Here is a 19085-nt window from a genome sequence, read left to right on the forward strand (position 1 = left end):
AAACATTCTGTCTTTTGGGTTGATATATATAGGGGATATCGGGGATGAATAAACATTTCTTGTTTGTAGTATTTATATATCCTAACTATATAGTTGGCAATAGTCTTTGTGCAGCAGGTTACCAGGAAAGGCCTAATATTGGCACATATTTAGCAGAATTTAAAAAATTTAATAAAATATGAAACAACCCTGTTGCTGGTGGTAAAAAATGATTGCCATTGTGAAAACCATAACTGTAAAATTTCCCATATTAAGTTTTAATAGATTAAAATCGATAGTGTTTGTTTGCTCATACTGATGCTTATAGAGTGCCATGTTATAGATTCTCCTGTACTTCTCTCATATCTCCTGATCTAAATCTTTAAAAACAAAAGGCTACATGTATTTGCATTCCATGGTGGATTTTAATCGGTTTGTAAGCTGAACCTCAAAATGCTAAAAAAGAAAATAATAAAAAAAACAAGGGATGACCAAATAGATAAACAAAAATATGTAAACCAATTTATAAAAACATAGACATTTAAGCTCAAACAGGCTGTTCATGAGCTGAGCAAAGGTGGAAAACAAATAAACAAACAAATCTGAACTGAAAAAGACTCAGCAATCGCTACTTAAACTGTGCTTAGGCATGCTTGATGTAAGCAATAGTAGACTTGTGCAAACATTGCTTCATTTGTTGAAGATGGTGCCACGGTCTCTAACCAATTCCATTTTTTTTGTGTGTTTTTTTTACCCTGTGACACATCTTTCTTTTCTGTTTAAATGTCGGTACTGCTTTGCAAAGTTCAAAGGGATTTTTCTTCTCTATGCCCTCCTGTGATAGACGCTGCCTCATGGCTTTTTGGTTGCAGTCAACATGCCAGCTGTTAAAGGGATTCATATAAATTACTGACACAATTTCAAGCTCAGTTATTAGCAATGCTGTCAGATAATCTCCCAATAAGACCTGCTGAAGTTTGCGATACTCTGTCTGAAGCATGTATGTGTGTATGCACACATGAAAAGCTAGAGAATATCTGCACAAGCCCATACAAAGGTAAAATTTCTCTTTTCAGCGTTTTTGTGTGTGCAAGTGCCTCGATGTGTTTGTGTAGGTGCCGGGCTGATTTCTCTTTGTAAGTTGAAATGCCAACGCCTCTTTTCATTCTTTCTGATTCCCTTATAATTAATCAGCCATGCAATTACAGTGTAGAATGGAGAGAGAACAAGAGAGGGGAAAAGAGAGAGACAGTGGAAACATGGGGAGAGAAAGTATTAAAAAAAAATCTTCTGTGAGTCTATTGTTAAGGAGCAAGGAAAAAAGTACGGGAGAGAGGAAAAAAGAGCAGGTTTCTAATGAAAGGTGATAATAAGGAACCCTTAAATGAACAAATGAAAATGTCATTTTTCTCTCCACCCGTCGCAGCCTCCCTCCCCTCTGTCCTGGGGAGGGATAATGAGGGGGAAAAGGAGAAAGTGAGTGTTTCTCAACAGGAAACCTTTTGTTAAAACATCTCCACACTCTATCAGTCTCTCCTCTCTGCTCCTTGTATCTTGACAACTTTCCTCCTCTCCCTCCCCTCCACTCAGCCCACCTTTTTTTTCTCCCTTCCCCTCACCACCCTTTTTTTTTGTTGTTTCATACATTTCGACAGGTCCTCCACCACCCAGAGCCACCCCCCCTTCTACTTTCATTCATTCCCTTTTGCCTTCACCCAATTATTCTGTGCACTAATTTCGAGTCGATTTCAAAATGATAGATTTAGATTGGGCCAAAGCAAAGGCTATGTCCCTCTCTTCAACCAGTAAAAGGGTCAGGTATGATGATAATACGGCACAGTTCCACATTAGAACTGGCCTCTTTGTTCTACATGAGTTTCATTACTCTGGAGAAGCTCTCATTACAAAGAACAACGCCTCACAGTGGTTCTCTTTTGTTCAGAGGATAATACAAGAGGCAGGCGAATGTAAAACACTATCAATTTGCTATAACAAAATACCATTGCCATGTCCTCGGGCAATGTAATTAACATTTAACTGGTTAATTTGCATAGCTTTTCCCCTGATATCTGTGAAAACATATTTTTGCTTTTGCAAAATTTTGAAACATTCAAAATCTTACGAGAAAAAACACAAGCCCTTGAAGGCATTCAAGTGTCAGAACAGTGCTTCAATCTAAAGGGCCCCTCTGTTTGGTGCTACTTCACCCCCTTTGAAGGCTTTTTGTATCATAAGATGTGCCCATTGAGAGATCAGCCTTCTCCAGCAAAGGTGACCTTGGACCTGTGGGCAGCTTGGCAGGCACAGTAACAAGCAGACTTCCTCATATGGAGGAACTTCCAGGAAACTGCAGGGGAATCATGTTGAGCTTTTTCTTTAACCCGTCGGCGCTCAGTTCTCCACTTGACCGATGACATGACAGACCTGATTCCTCTGTCAGAGAAGAAAAGCTCATTCCTGCTGTGCATGGTTCTACTCTGTGTGTGCCGTGCAGGAAGCTGTCCAGAGTCCTAAAGTGTCCAACTCCTTTAGCGCTAATTTAAGAGTACACAGTTCAAGTGAGAGTTTTGCCTGCACTTATCAGCAAGTGGTCATTTTAAGTCACGATTTTCTTTGTATTAACATTTTTTCATTTTGACATACAGTACAGACCAAAAGTTTGGACACACTTTCTCATTGAATTCAATGAGAAAGTGTGTCCAAACTTTTGGTCTGTACTGTACATTAACATAACAGGTCAAATTCCTACCCATTCCTTACCCGCACAAAATCAAAAGTTTCTAAGAATTTATTTCAGCAATTGTTTTGTTTTTGGGTTTTTTTGGTGGGAGGACTTTTAAAACAACATGCAATTTAAATGGTTTGTAAAACAATAATTAGTTGGGTTTTTTTTCTCAATTACAGAATAAATGCTGTAAAGCTGCACAACATCTGCATTCTTTCTGTGGCCATCAAAATGCATTTGGTAGAATTCTGGTTGGTTATTCGACAACTCCTACCATAAGAACATCCTTGGCAGATGTTTGAGCTTAAATTACTTTTTAGTGTTCAAAATTCCCGATTTCTACTTCTGCTACATTTGGTTGGTAACATTTTGCTGCAAAAAATAATTATAAAAAGTTATTAAATTAACAATAGACATAACTTATATTCCAGTCGACTAGCTTAAGGGTGGAAAGAGACGTGAGAAACATTCAAATGAGCAGACATGAATCAGCAGATTGAGGATGTTAGGTGGTCTGCCTTGTATGATTGCATGAATATTACATCTTCCTGAACAAACCCTACAGCTGTTTTTACAGTCACCTCCATCTATACGGAACGGCATACCGGAGACGGCATATTGGCAGAAGGTATGCTGCTATTTCCTGCCTAGTTTGTAATTTCTCATGTACCAAAATATGACTGTTTATTATTTTTCCTTGCATCTCATCGTATTTACATATTAATACATGTGTTAAGATCTTATTAGAGCTCCTTTCTTTTTGTCAATCTCATTTTTTTTATTTAAATAATTCTCTTAAAACATTTTAAAAGGTTGCTGAAGAAGTAACAAATAGTCAAATCTTAGTTTCTGTGACCTTGGTTTTCAGGAAAGTATGTAGCATAAATAAAAATGATGCCATTTCAAGTATCTACTTTAAAACCAGAGTATCAGTATTTGCAGTCAATGTTTTAATTTTATTACTTTATTCTCTATTCAAATTTTAAAGTAATATGACCGATTTAACAAGTTGTATTAGAATTAACTGAGTGGAGGCCTGCTCTCTTCTTCTCTTCAATGTCTCTCACTTTTAAATGTATATGATATTCCTGAATTAATAATAAACTTTATGGTGCTAAGAAAAATGATTATTTAATGCTAAAATACACTTAATCTTCCCACATGTGTTAATCACTCGTATTTGAAAAAACAGGCTTTGGGTGACCTTTCGAAAGAGGCCCGAGGAGACAAGCAGACGCCTTCAACTGTTTGTTTAAGAGCATACAAAAGCCATAAAATTAGCATCTCCATGGAAACGGCAGCTGGAATGTGGTAGGAAGAAACTCCAGGAGAGTCGGCGAGATTTATAACAGGACTTCGGTGCGGGGGATATTCGTGCAGGACTGGGGGTTTCCCTCCGATTTGCTTGGACAAAAAACAGAGCACCTTCGAGGCTGAACCAGGTCTCTGATTGGTCAAAACAACAGAACGCCTTATTTGCATATATTAAATAGGGAAACACCCTTTTGGTTTATAGTTTCAGGTCAGCGCCGGAGAGCGGAGAGTTTTTTACCATCTTTTCTCCACGTGGGCGCCTTTGTCTGTCTCTGTGTTCGTTTGTCTTCCCTTGTGTGTTTTTATTTTCATGAGAAAATGCATATCTCTGTATCTCTGCAGCTTTGTTGTCGATTGCTCTGTATGAATTAAACTCTGTGATCTGTGACGTCATTCTGTTTCGCCGTACTTTTGCAGCCGTGATGACATCCGCTCGCGACCCGGCTAACAGGAGGAAAAGGAGAGCCATGCTTTTCCAAAGTTTAAGCTAACATAATAACTTTCCTCCTTAACAATTTGGGGGCTCGTTCGGTTACGGATTCTGAGCGGGTGGAGCTGTCACGCGTTGGCCTGGTTCGGCTCGGTGAGGTGAGATACTTTTGATTATTTTTTGTTGTTTGCACCGCCGTGTGCTGGAAAAGGCGAGCTAGACTGTTGCGGCTGTATCCAGCCACGCGGAGTTCACGGAGCTGCACAGGTACAGAGATTGTGTTTATAAAAGAGTCGATGGTTGAGTAATTGGATTATAAATACGCAAACAAGAGGACTGTGGCGGGTCCAGACGTAGGGCTAGCTTACCCTATTGTAAAAGGCTGGGGTTTTCTTCGTTTTTGGTTCTTTTCCCCGGAGGGTTTATTCTTGTACCTCTGAATTTAAAAAGAATTTGGGAATTGTGTATCAATTTGGTAGTTTGGGCTTGTATTGGCCCGGAGACTGACTCATCTCCAGTAGACTTATAATTGGCTTAACAAGGCTGCATCGCCTGTCTTCAGTACAACGAAGTGCCTTAGCACGGCCAATCGTGTGTATTCAGGAAGACGAAGTGACTGAGCTAGGTTGCGTCGGCCGTGGTGACGAATAGAAATGCATTTTTAAAGCCGGCATTTTATTTTATTTTTTCCCCGTTGTCTCTTCCGTTTGTCCGACACCGTGTTTGTGTTTCTCTGTGTGTCGCGATCTGTGCTTGTTGCCGCGACACGTGGCTGTCTGCTCCAGAGCTCTGGGTGTGTGTATGTGTGCATGTGTGTATCTGCGTGTGTATCTGTGTGGCCGTGCGCGTGCGCGAGTTCGGGCTGGCTGTGTGTTTCGGCAGAGTGTTAAGTTGTTTGAATAGCGCTGTTTGTGTGAATTTGCATTGATTTTGCTGCGTTTTATTGTAAAGTTCTTATGGACACTGAGTTGCGACACGTGCTATACGCTATGGTTCGTAGAACAGTTTTAACGGGGAAAGTAGAACGATGGCGAAAACGTGGTCGTTTAGTTTAAAACATAAATAAATAAATAAAATAAATAGGAGTTCAGTACATAAAACTGGTACCAGAAAACAAAATTATTGGTTGTGGTTTGATTTTAACATAACTTTGAGATGTCTCTCTTTTTAAACGTGCACGGGGATTTAAAAGGTTACTGACGATTGGGGTTTAAAATTAATTAAATTGACACATGACAACATTGGACAATTTCTGAAGCTTCAGTAAATTTCATATAAACTTTAGTAAAATTGATATAAATTACAGTAAAATTTGATAGAATAATGACCACAGACTGACACTTGGGGACTGATGAAATTTTGACTGACTATAAAACCTGGCCAGATGTGTGTGTTTTGTGTTTTCTGTAATGTGTTGTGTGTTTTTGTTTGTGTTATAATTCATGTTGGTTTGACAGAGTGTGTGATTGGAGATAAAATACCATTTGGTATTTTATGTCATATAACTACTGAATTTTTCTCAGTGCTGTTTGATGGTGCAAAATTTCTAGTTTTTACAAACATCCTCTGTGTTAAATTGAACTAACTTCTTAAAATTAAACAATAACAGCAGTAACTGTGACCTGCAGTGTACAGTTTGGAAGGTGATTAAAGGATAGAATCTTGATAAAATACATTATCTGAACAAATTGAAATTACAATATGGGTTCTACGGTTAAATAAATGAATAAATAAATAACGAAAGAAAGAATAAGCCAAGAAAATTAGGTCACAGAGGATTCTAGAAATGCTGTCTTGGCAAATTAATAGTTAAATACATAAATATGCTGAATGGATAAATAGATAAATACATAACTGATTAGGTACAGCTATGAAATAAATTAAATAAAAATTTATATAGACTTGAGAACTGAATAGTGGATATAATGTTAATTATTCCTTCTAAGGCTGTGAAGGTAGTAGGAAAATGGAATAACATACAATGAGTAAAATAGGATTTTTTTCATGATTTAAAAAAAAAAAAAAAAAAAAAAAAACGAAGATTTTTAGAGAAACAGGCTCTAACTGTAAGAGGTAATTGTTCAGATAACAACAAACTGCAATATACAACGGACTCTAGATATTTTCACAATCAGTCTTTTTCAAACAGACCAAAACTTTAAGATAGATAAAATATTGTTAAATCTACAGGACTTACGGATAATTAGACAGGATAAATTAGAAGTCACTCTCTTGTTAAATAGAAATTGGTTAAATATAGAAAAGTTTGCTAAAATTTACAAGATTTGTTGTTGAAGGATAACATTAAGTTTGAAATAACTTATTGGTTAATAAATAAAAAAGATTATATGGAACTATTGTAGAGAATCAATATTAAACTGTAATACGAGATGATTCAATACTGCCTATAGACAGACGAGAGGGCTTCGAATAAAATAAAATAAGAAAATTAAGTAAAATAAATACATAGAACAAAACAAGAAGAAGCGACAAGTATGTTTATTTAAGATATGAGAATAATGGAGCTCAGGGAGGAGTTTCAACCCCCATTCACAGAAGTTCAGCACGGGAGAACAAGCTACAGCTGTGCTGTAATTTCTACCCCCACTAGATTCAACTAATTAACATGTGAAACCTTTTTGTATATCACTAATTTTAAGTACAAAGCAACCTCTGCTCACAGCAGCTCAGCAGAAAAGAACAAACAACTGTAAGGCAAATAATTTTCTCTCCCATCGTTTAAACTACCTCCTGGAAAATGTAAAATATAAGTTTGTAGCATCGAAACACTGAGTCGCCTGTCACACACAGACACTCTTGGTAATGATTTTCTGTTTTCCTTTCATATTACTTTATATATTAAGTAGTGAGTAATTTAGGATTTTAATCTTTACATTTCTTTACATTAGTCTGATTTTTTATTTGGCTATTTGTGTCAGTTCTTTGTTTATTTTGTTAAATATAACGAATTATTTTTTTTTCTTTTGAGTTATCAGTTTCCTCTGGACCCGTTCACCAGGGGATAGGGAATTTTGGTCTTTAGTTTAATTTTTTTTCATTTGTAGATTTGGTTATATTCGGACCAGTATTTCTCGACATTTATCATTTTTAGATTTTCTCAACTAAGACTACATTTTGAATTTTTTCAATGTCTCTCTGGCCGGTTTATGCAACACTTTCACAGAGTCTTAATTGGTAAACACGTTTTGTCAAACGCTAGTGAAAAGTTTTGAGAAGCTTGTAAAATGACTTATTTGACAATCATAACAGTAATGTCCTTTACAACTGTAATGTGAAGTATTTTGGGAAAATAGCAATTTTGAAGGTTTAAAGCATGCAGAATGAATTGTTCTGTTTGATTTTTGAAAGGTTTATTTTTTGGGACAAAAGGCAGCCTTAAATTTGGGTAGTATTTTTCAGTAAAATAATAATCCTGTTTCATCATCATCGTTATTTCACATAATAGAAATATGATACATTAGCCAGTAATGTATCATACAGGGGGGAGAATATGTTACGGATTTATTTTTATTTTTATATTACTTACGTAATTTACTGAAACTTTTATTACTTAAACAAATTTTTTGAAGAACATGTCTGATATGTGTTACACAAAAAAGTGAAACGAAAATATGGTCTGATAAGTGCTTATTTTGAATGGATTTGAGTTGTTCTCCATTAAGGGATGTTCTGATAATGGGCTAACATATTTTGAGAAAATAGATAAATTTATAGTGATAATGGAGCATATTTTGGTTAATTAACTTGGGAAAATAATTATAGAAATTAAAATATTATTGTGTCAGCCATTTTCAGAGCATTAATTTAATGGAGCATGAATGTTTTAAGAAATGTTTTGAAGAATCTGTCATTGATTAAAGTTATCATTAATCAGGAAAAGTACACAGGCGGGATTATAATGATTTTTCTAAACTTGATTTTTGTTTTGATTTACATCCATTTAAAACGATTTTGAATAAAACTTTAAATTCAACGACAAGTACAAGACCTAGAAAATTGGTATATTTTGAAAATGTCCGGATTTGTTGCATTATAATTTCTCCAGGTCTAACTCTTTTGAATTTTGTTTCAGGAACGTATGTAAAATGATTTAGACAAATAACCAGTAAGATCTAGTTTCTTCTATGAAGGTAATTTAAACTGGACTGTTTAACTCACATTGTTATTCATTTTTTGGTGGTACATGTAAGCTTTACAACTACATTTTTAGGTTTTTGTGTTTGTTTTGTTTCGTTTGTTTGATCCTATTTTTACTAGATTGGTTTAAGAGGAAGATCTGCATTTGTTTAACATTCTGGGAAAACGTTACTTTGGAAACATGTCTTTTGAAGCAAATGATTACAGGGTTTTGGTATTTTTCATCGGTTGGAGCTATAGTATATTATAATAGAAACGTAAATTGAAGGGATCACATCCACCACTTGATGAACAGAACTGGACAAAGTAGGAGATAAGGCTTCAAGGGATGAGTTGCTCATGGTTTTACACACAGACTGCCCTGGAGCTCGGAGCTCCAGGACTCTGGACTCTGTCATACAAGCTGTGTCATGCGAGGCGGGGGTGGGGCTGCTTGGAGAAGCGGCTTCACACTTATTTCGAAGATAACAGCCACAGAGCCACAAGCGTTGGAGGATTCACTTGAACACACAGTGACTTGAAGATGTTTGTGATGATTGCACAAATGAATGATCTCCTTGGACAAATCTGATCTCTGTTTTGTCGTTTCAGTTTGGTTTCCTGGTGCCCTGTGGATGTGATCTCCTTCAAAATCTGCGTTCTTTGATAAAAGGATTAAAATAATTTCCCTGGATGGAAGATAACAAAACAAATTTATTTTTAGGTGAAACCATCGTTTGATTATGCTGACGGTACTGAAGGTGATATTAAAGAATGTTGTAATTGTGTTTCTGATGCTAATGAAATTCAAGTTGCAACAAAATGTTTGTTTTAATAACCTGTGACAGGTCGCTTCACGAGATTTAGTTTCCTCACGAGGAGATTTCATTTTCTCCTTGAAATCTCTCTGCAATATTGACCTAATAATCTAATTTTCAGTGAGCAACGGACGCTAAGGTGGAAACTTGAGGTTTCCAACCGAGGAGTTCAGGCTGCAAGAGGATCGACATTAATTTTTATTGCGTGTTTTTCGTTCGTTGTGAACTCTGGCAAGGACTTTCGTTTCGTTTTTTTTGCGCGCAATTTTTGAACAATTCCTGACGAAGACTTCATATTTTTTGAGAGACTGTCAATGGACATTTAAAAAAAAAAAAAAAAAACAGAAAAAGACGAGCAGCAGATTGTAACTTTGTGTATTCTCATTTGCCAGATTGTAATTTTGTGGTGAATGTTGTCTTTGAAGTTGCAGAGCATTTCTTACTAGTTTTTTATATGTGTCTCCCTGCTTTATTTTTTATTGTATACTTTGGGTTTTTTGGTTTCTCTTGTGTTTTGGTTGTATTGGGATAATTTTGTTTTATGATTTTACATTTTTAAGGATACGTCTTTCTACACCTTGGGTTTTGTTTCGAAGGGGGATTGTATGTAATTAGGGTACGTCACTCTTTTGTCTTTTTATTTTTTGGTTTTTTTCGTTTTTTCATACATAGTTTTGCTTCTGTATTAGAAGGCTTACTCAATTTTTATTGAGGTCTTTTTAAAAAGACCTCAAAAGGGGGATTGCTAAGAAAAATGATTATTTAATGCTAAAATACACTTAATCTTCCCACATGTGTTAATCACTCGTATTTGAAAAAACAGGCTTTGGGTGACCTTTCGAAAGAGGCCCGAGGAGACAAGCAGACGCCTTCAACTGTTTGTTTAAGAGCATACAAAAGCCATAAAATTAGCATCTCCATGGAAACGGCAGCTGGAATGTGGTAGGAAGAAACTCCAGGAGAGTCGGCGAGATTTATAACAGGACTTCGGTGCGGGGGATATTCGTGCAGGACTGGGGGTTTCCCTCCGATTTGCTTGGACAAAAAACAGAGCACCTTCGAGGCTGAACCAGGTCTCTGATTGGTCAAAACAACAGAACGCCTTATTTGCATATATTAAATAGGGAAACACCCTTTTGGTTTATAGTTTCAGGTCAGCGCCGGAGAGCGGAGAGTTTTTTACCATCTTTTCTCCACGTGGGCGCCTTTGTCTGTCTCTGTGTTCGTTTGTCTTCCCTTGTGTGTTTTTATTTTCATGAGAAAATGCATATCTCTGTATCTCTGCAGCTTTGTTGTCGATTGCTCTGTATGAATTAAACTCTGTGATCTGTGACGTCATTCTGTTTCGCCGTACTTTTGCAGCCGTGATGACATCCGCTCGCGACCCGGCTAACAGGAGGAAAAGGAGAGCCATGCTTTTCCAAAGTTTAAGCTAACATAATAACTTTCCTCCTTAACAATGGCTATATTGATATTGAACATAAATATGCTTTAAAAAAGAAAATTGTATGTAGTAGTTAGGGTATTTTAAAGTGTTTTCCATGGGTTTAAGGAACTTCTATGATTTCTGAAGGTTTTATGTGAAAACGTCTTTGTCCTTGAAAAGATTTACCAAAACATGACCTTGAATGTCCCCGGACATTACACTGGGTCGACTGTTTATGTCTTCTCCTTATTAGAGCAAACTCTCAGATGAAGCAGAAAATCTTGTAATTGGAGGAGCCATGAGAAGTGGTCTGATGCGTGAATCTCGGATTCATCCAAGAGAAGTTACCTAGTCTGATCATCTTTGTCTAGCGTACTGTTACAAACCCTTTGTTATGTTTTCATCGACTTTGTCTGTTTGCCTGCCTGCAACATTCCTTAAACTTCGAGGAGATTGTTCAGGCACCATGTTCTCTTGTCCTCCACTGGGGAACCTAATTTCATGATCTGTGATGTTATTGTTACACGGTTTGACTTGGATCCAAACAGCCCTCCTTCCAAACATTGTAGTCGTTAGTTACGAACCTGTTGCCTTCTGTCATTTCTCAGAGCAGTGCAGACTGGTTCCATCCATTACAAAAGGAACAGGGCACAGGAGGCAGGGCAACTTGCATAAACTATACAGCCATTTAGCAGCAAGTTCTTTATTTGCCCATAAGCCAAAAAACTGTTTATTTTTTACTTTCCTCTGCATGGAATCACATCCACAGCTGAAAAATAGGTTTTAAATTGCTTTTCCTCTCATTGTTGTTAATTCATTTATGACTCTGATTTGCAGTTATTACATGAGGCGTTTCTCATGAGAAGAAGAATTAGCAGCAAAATGTCAGATCTTAGTTTCTGTTTGACCTTAACAAAAGGATGCACAGGCTTTGAGAAACAGAAAACCCATACAAGATGCTTGAAAATATTCACTTGAATTCTTCAAATAAGAAATAAAAAAACATCAGTGTTTTTTTATTTGTCGCCAGAAATAATGTATTGATTTCTCTTTGAAAATAATTGCCTAAAGTTATTTCAAGAAATTACGCTACGCACTACAAACATGTCAGAACTTGACGGTCACTAACTTTTGATTTATGTGCCTTATATTGCATTACATCAAATAATTTAAAGTTTCTGCAAACAATGACACCAGCAAATTTACAATTAATAATTTCACTGTCGCTTCAGACTGGATACATGTTTGAAAACACCTTCTGCTTCCTCCTTTCGGATCCCCCATGGAGAAACAAGGATGTCACATTGATGTGGCGTGGGTCTGCAGGCAACACTCAGCTTATCTTCTCTAAAGGAGTTTAGGCTGATTCTGTTATGCAGCCGCAGGGAGGCTGACTCCTGTTGGATTAGACTGATCACAGATCTGCGAAACACACCGTTGTATCAGACAAGACTATTACTGAAAGACAGAGAGGCTTTGTGGGTGTGTGTGTGTGTGTGTGTTGGTGCAGGAGAGAGCCTTTGTGGTTGTCTTGTTCTCACTCTGTCCAAAACTGACTGGTGTGCGTAGGGGTGTGTGTGTGTGCGTGTGTCTGTGTGTAGACAACAGATGGGCAATAGAGGAATCAGTAAATTAATCCTCAACACATCGCAGAGGACTAATTACTGATTAACAACTACTGGACTGCTCTGTCTTTTTCCCATACAACACACACATAGAGATACATGCTCACTCTTTTAGCTATAAAGAAAATAATTCGGAGATGGTTGAAGGGAGTTCAACAGTATTAGAATCAGATCAACTGAGACAATGTGGTGGGTAACATTGACAGGACAGCAGGGTTAGGGACAGGGAGATTTTGTCAGAAGGACAAGGCAATGGATGCAGGGAAGGGTGGTGAATGAAAGTTTATTGTCTTTCATCAGATTACTCATTGTTACTAATCCACTTACGCTCACACACACAAACACACATCGCAGATAGAAAGCTACCGCCGACCAATAGCTCAGTATTGTGAGGAGATGAAGATACAAGAAAGCTGCTTATCCACGCTCCTTCTTCTTTTGAATTTCTCTCTAACATAAAAGGTTAGTTATATAATCTACATTGACTCTCATTGTATGTTTTGCTTTTGTTGTTTGTTTTTTTCAGGCAGACATTAAGCCAAATGATTAAACATTTTCAACGAGAAAAGAAAATGAACTGCTATGGCCTCTTGAAGCAGAGGATAGGGTAGGAAAGACAAACTGGGGTCTCATCTGCAGTAATCAAGGAATTGCTCAAGTTTTTATGGTGAAGAAAGGGCTGAGCAAGAAAATGAAGCTGTCTATTTGTCACAATTCATCCTTGTGACTATATCCTCACCAATGATCCTGATATGTGGATTGTGAGAAAAAGAGCAAAATACAGAGGCAGCTTAAAGTATAACCGCTGCTTTTTCCTCTTGAAATGAGTTGATTGAACAGGTCTGAGCACCTGACCAGGATGTTTCCTTAGTGCCTAGAACATCTAGAACTAGCTGGAGAGGCTAAACATCCTTTGTCACCTTGTAATGACCTAGAGACTGTTGCTAAGGAGAAGGGTGTCAGGATTTCTTTCCTGGACCTGAAAGCCTCACAACCAGATCCCAGATAAGATAAAGCCAATTAATGGATGGATGTTTACTTCAGCTCATAGGGTGGTAAGGTTTTTAGGACCAATGCACATTAATGTGAGCACTTGGAAAAATGAACTTGCTCTGTTCCCTTTGTGTCTGCCATCTGCATGCAAAGAGTCTTTTTGGTTGGAAATATAGAGATTTAAAAACTCTTGTTTGTTTGTGTATTATTGTAAATCTGGGGAAATTGAGATTTTAAGAAACAATGATGGCCTTTTGGTTTCTGTCTGTGTGCTAAAAGTTACTGTAGCATTGGAGCGAATGGGAAATGTCAAGGACAAGGCTGTCTTTATATGTTTTGTTAAAATCCATGCTGAAAATATTTTTATCACACCTAGTTTGCGAGTCATTGTCGACATCATCACCATTGGGCAACAAGACTTTTGAACATTTTAGTTAACAGTTCCGCTCCTGGTCTTACAAGTGAAAAGACTTTGATGTCAGGCAATGAGGAAGTAACTGCAATACAGATTATTTATTTCTTAAACTTATATAAAACAGAACAAAACATGGTCAAGTCTTCTGGTAATTATCACAAACAATTTTTATAGACCTTGACTAGGAGCAAAAGTGACTTCCTCTATCTCGTGATACTCACTTCACGAGTATCTTCTTTTAACTCTATTAAAGTAAAGTTTTACAAGCTTGAATGTGCAGCTATCCATAAGAAATAAACATCAGGCGCAGGGAAATGATTTAGCATACCAACATGATGACTATACCAACAAAATTTCACAATTATAATTTTTTTTACAAGCATTAATTTCATAGCAGCATTTTTAATATCTACTAAGTCAGATTAAAGTGAAAGTACCCAAGAGATTCATTACATAGAGATGAAAGGGGAGCAGTATTTTTGGTCTTTTTTGGGGGAGAAAAAACATTTCATATGGACAGATGGAAGTTTCTTTTGGAGATCAGTTTGATGTAACAAAATCGTTACTGACATGACTGATCACAGCAGCTATTTTTATTTTTTTTTATATAATTAAATAAATAAAAATCTGGAGTGACAGGAAACAAATTGTGGCATTTTCTTCCCAGCCTTTTTATTTGCTTAAAAAGTAAAAGAAAACATTTTTATTTATGAAGCAACATGTTAAAAAGTTCTTTTTAACCAAGGATGAAAACATTACTAGTTGAACAATACAGAGAGAGTTTGAGGCTTCTCGCAAACTCTGTTTCACAACTAAACTCATTCTTGGCTGGACGGTTTTGTGATCACTTAGCATTTGGTGTTTTTCTTTAAGAGAACAGTGAGTACTGGATGTAGTAGAAACAGAGCGCTCATTACTCATCATAATAGACAGGCAGAGAGAGGGGAATAGAAAGAGGGTGGCAGACACAAAGGGAGTTACTGAGAGTGAGGGAGAAAATGTTCCACGCTTGATCATGCAATATTACCTCTCTAATAGATAGTGAAAATTGCTGAGTTTTGATTTTCCCACCTTTCTACTGAACAATCTATTTTACTAACTGCTATAGTCTACGGAAGCTGCTATTCCTACAGGAAATTGCCGTAGAGCTTTTCCAAAGATTGACCGTGTTAGCCTTATCTCCAAAAGAAACTACAGTATGTGGAAGGTTTTTTTTTTTTTTATTGATGAACTTGGATGTAGACTCTGCGCTCCCGAAGTGGCCTTTCCTTCTTCTGAAAGGTAATTGAAAAAAGATAATGGAGAAAAATATGCTTTGTTTGCAATAATACTTAGAGACCCAGCGATTTAGATTTAGAGAAATGTAGTCACTTTAAATCCGCCTTAAGAATTATGCATCTTTAAAATGGAGAAAAAAACTTTTACCCTGCAGAAAAAACTTTGTGACATCGCCACTTCAGTGATTTATAACCTCCCACTTTTAAAATTTATTTCAATGAGAATGTTCACTCCCTTTCATACGTATGCACCCAAAGATCAATACACACGGTAATCTTAAGCTTTGCTTACATAGCATATCATTTTAAAAAAACACCCCAACTGGGGCAATATCAGGCATCTTAACATGATGAATTCTCTGTAACATAAGACCATCAATTTAGTTGAAAAATATTTCAAATGAAACACTTTTTTTTACTTTACGTTATTCAGAATATCTAAAAACACGATGACTTTTTTTTTGTGTGTGTATAAATTAGACATAACAAAGAAGCTAATTTCTCTTAGCCATAAGCCATTAGACTTATGAGATTATTAGGTCATCACGCATCGGCAAGAGAATAGTAAGAGGAAAAAAAAAACCTAAAGCATAACTTCAGAAAACTGCATCAAAGAGTGACATTTCAGAGGCAACCCAACAAAAACCTTTCCTCTGTGAACATCACAAACATCACATAAAGACTACAAGACTTTAACTGGATCTTGATCTGGCCAGATCTAAAAGAAAAGGACAAATATGTTGGAAAGCCTCTAATGCCCTCTGTTAAATATGGTAAAAGATTTAAAATACTGTGTGGCTATTTTTTTTTAAAGATCCATAGAATCTCATCTACATTGCATCATGTCACCCAAACACACTAGTCACAACCTTCGACCCCAGGACATCATCACTGTGTTCCCTTGGTCTGTACAGAATTAGGAAAGACAGCCGTCTCTTATTCTGCACCATTAGCCTGGAATCATCGCCAAAAGGAACCTAAACGATCAAAACTCATTCCTTTGGGGGAATTTAGTATGCTGCTCAAAAATATTCATAAAATGGCAGTTAGCTCTGGGATTTGGTCTTAGTCATGCTATTTGTCTTAATCATTAGCTTGAAATTAGACAAATGTTGACACTCTACCTTAATATGCACTTTTACTTTTGCTTTGTATGCTGCTTTTATGATCTTTAATGTTGGAACTGGTGTCGATTGAAAATGAGAAGTTATTTTCTTTAATAACTTGTTATTCATAAATGTCAAATAAATAAATAAAAATAAATGTCATATTTTTTAACTATCAGGGGTCTTTAAATGAAATAATGATCCAGTTTATGCAGGCTCCAAACCTAAATCTAATAAAGAAAACTTGCAGTTTCAGTTGAAGAGACGACTGCATAATAATACTCAGGTCCTTTTTTGATCTAGTGAGAAAGAGCGCAAAGAAGGATGATCAAAGATCCCTCTCTATGTGCTCCAAGCTTGTGAAATGTTACAGGAGAAGACTAAGTGGTGTACTATTGATAAAAGGGACCATATCAAGTATTACCTGCAGGGATGTCAATAAGTATTGCAATGGTTGCCATACAAAGGAAGTATATATATGAATATGTGGACAAAATTGTTGGTAGTCCTCTGTTAATGACCAAAAAAACCCACAATGGTCAATAACATTAAACAGAGGAACATTTACGGAAGCTTTTACAGTGACAATCAAATGCTGCTTTAGAAGTGTGATTCAGTAAAATCATTAAAAAATATAAACTAATGAAATAGACCTAAACAAAAATCATGGTATGATCATGTTCTTATCATATATTATTCCTTTAAGCCATACCATAAGCTGTTTCTGTAAGTATGGTGACCGCTGGACCCAAATGCAGAGAGGAAGAAGTGGTGAGTATTTGGTCATTCTAATAAAGGAAAGAAAAACAAAAACAACAGGGAGTCAAAGCAGAACAAAAACAGGAATCCAGGTGCAAAGACAACAAGTTGTAACGGGGAAGTAACAAGAAGAATCAAGGAGCGAGAGAAGGAGATGTGTTTAAGCAAGTTGGAGATGTACTGGGAGGCCTGACCATGCAGGGCCCTAAAACATAGAACAAGATGCTTAAGATGAAGCCTGAATGTTTTTTGAGATACTTTGTGATTGTATCTGTGAAAGGTGCAGTGCAAATTAAATTGTACCTTTTAATATATGTATCTGCCATTGGTTACTGTTAACAGAAGACTCTAAAATGTGCCTGGCTGGTTTATGCACATTTAAGGGTTGCTAAGATGTTTTTTTTTTGTTTTTGTTTTTTCATTTAAGAGCAGAAACAATCAAACTAAATGAAGAAAGAAAATTGTTCGTGGTGCAGTTCTGAAAGACTAAGGTTCGGGGGTGTTCCCCATTTCCAATAAATCAGAGCCACACATATCATCCCATATCCTGCTGTTGCAACAGATCAGATTAACAGCTGCTGAGAACCAATATCACTAATGACTGACCCCATGATACACTCTAAGTACACACACACATACACATCAGAATTGCCAAGTGCAGTGTGTATGAGAACATGTACAACACAGTATGTCTACATACGTCTGTGTCAGATGTGGGTCACTGTGTTTGTGTGATCTGTGTCGGATGATATTAATTTTAATCAGCATCTGTCTGTCCACATCACAGCTGCTGTGGCATAGAACAGGAACAACTAGAGAAGACTGGTTTTAATGATGTGATGATGTCAGCTCAACTCAGTGTTTATTGCAGTTGGCCTGAAAACGGAGACTATATTTTCATGAGAATCCTCCCTTTGGGCCGGATGGGTGGAAATGGGTGCATTTTCAGCTGCTTCCACTAATCAATGAAAAAAGACTGAATCAGGGTAAAATGAAAGCACGCTTCCAGTAGCCGCCCATCAATAAAGAGTACCTAAGTGCTTCTTAAATGGGTTTCAAGGATGTTGCTCTTTCTCAGATTTTTTTCGACTGCATTATGTTCTAATTAAGCTTTGAAAAGCGCATGAGAACACAACCGACCCCGAGTCTTAGTTCAGGGTGCCGATCCATAGCAAAGCAAAAACAGTGGGTATTTGTTACATCTGTATTTCAAAATAATAATTTTGTAATTAATACAAGAGATGGTGGAGTCTTCCCAATAATTTCATTGTAACGTAATAATGCCTTAATAAAGGCCGCAGTTAGGTTGATAAAAGATTTTAGCTAGAATGAAAAGATTCAGAGAGCATCACTAATGTTTAAATTAAAAAAAATCTTAATCACTTGAAGCCTCAGTGTGTAACTTTTTAAAAAATATATGTTTTTTTACATGTATGGTTAAATTGTCTTGCCTTGTTCTAGTTGCAAGTTGGAAAACCACTGAAATTTGCTAACAATTGTGCTTACTTCCATCTTAGTTTTTAATTTTGTTTCCATTTAACCTTTATTTAACCTGAAAGTCTTTTGAGATTTAATTATCTTTTTCAAGAAGGAGCATTGTTACTTCTGCAGAAAGTAAGTCAGGATCGCTTTTTTTTTTCATTGCTTTTTTTCCCTCCATGTTCCCTTTCAGGTTTCATACTAAACAGTCCAATAAAATAAAGTATTAAAAAATGCCACATTTATAATTTGGTCTTTGCATACCCAACTAATTTTGAAAGGCCAATTATTAAAGAACCAGAAGCTAAAAAAATCAGGAAACAAAGATTTAGTGAAAGCTGCAAAGTGTACCCTTTATATTTAGTAAATATAAACGGCATTAATTGGAAAATATCTAGGTTAACAAGGACTGTAATCACAACCTATTCTGAATATCACACAGAAAATTGTTGTGTTGTTTCTGTTTATGGCATTTCTATAATGAGGCATCATCCACATCTGCTGACCCCAAACTCAAAGAGATTAAATATGACCCAGGCTCATTAGGATGTTTAATTATCATAATGCTCTCATTATGCTAAAGTACAGCTAGTGACACAATA

This window comes from Xiphophorus hellerii, chromosome 15 (genome assembly GCF_003331165.1).
Source record: "Xiphophorus hellerii strain 12219 chromosome 15, Xiphophorus_hellerii-4.1, whole genome shotgun sequence".
NCBI classification, from domain to species: Eukaryota; Metazoa; Chordata; class Actinopteri; order Cyprinodontiformes; family Poeciliidae; genus Xiphophorus; species Xiphophorus hellerii.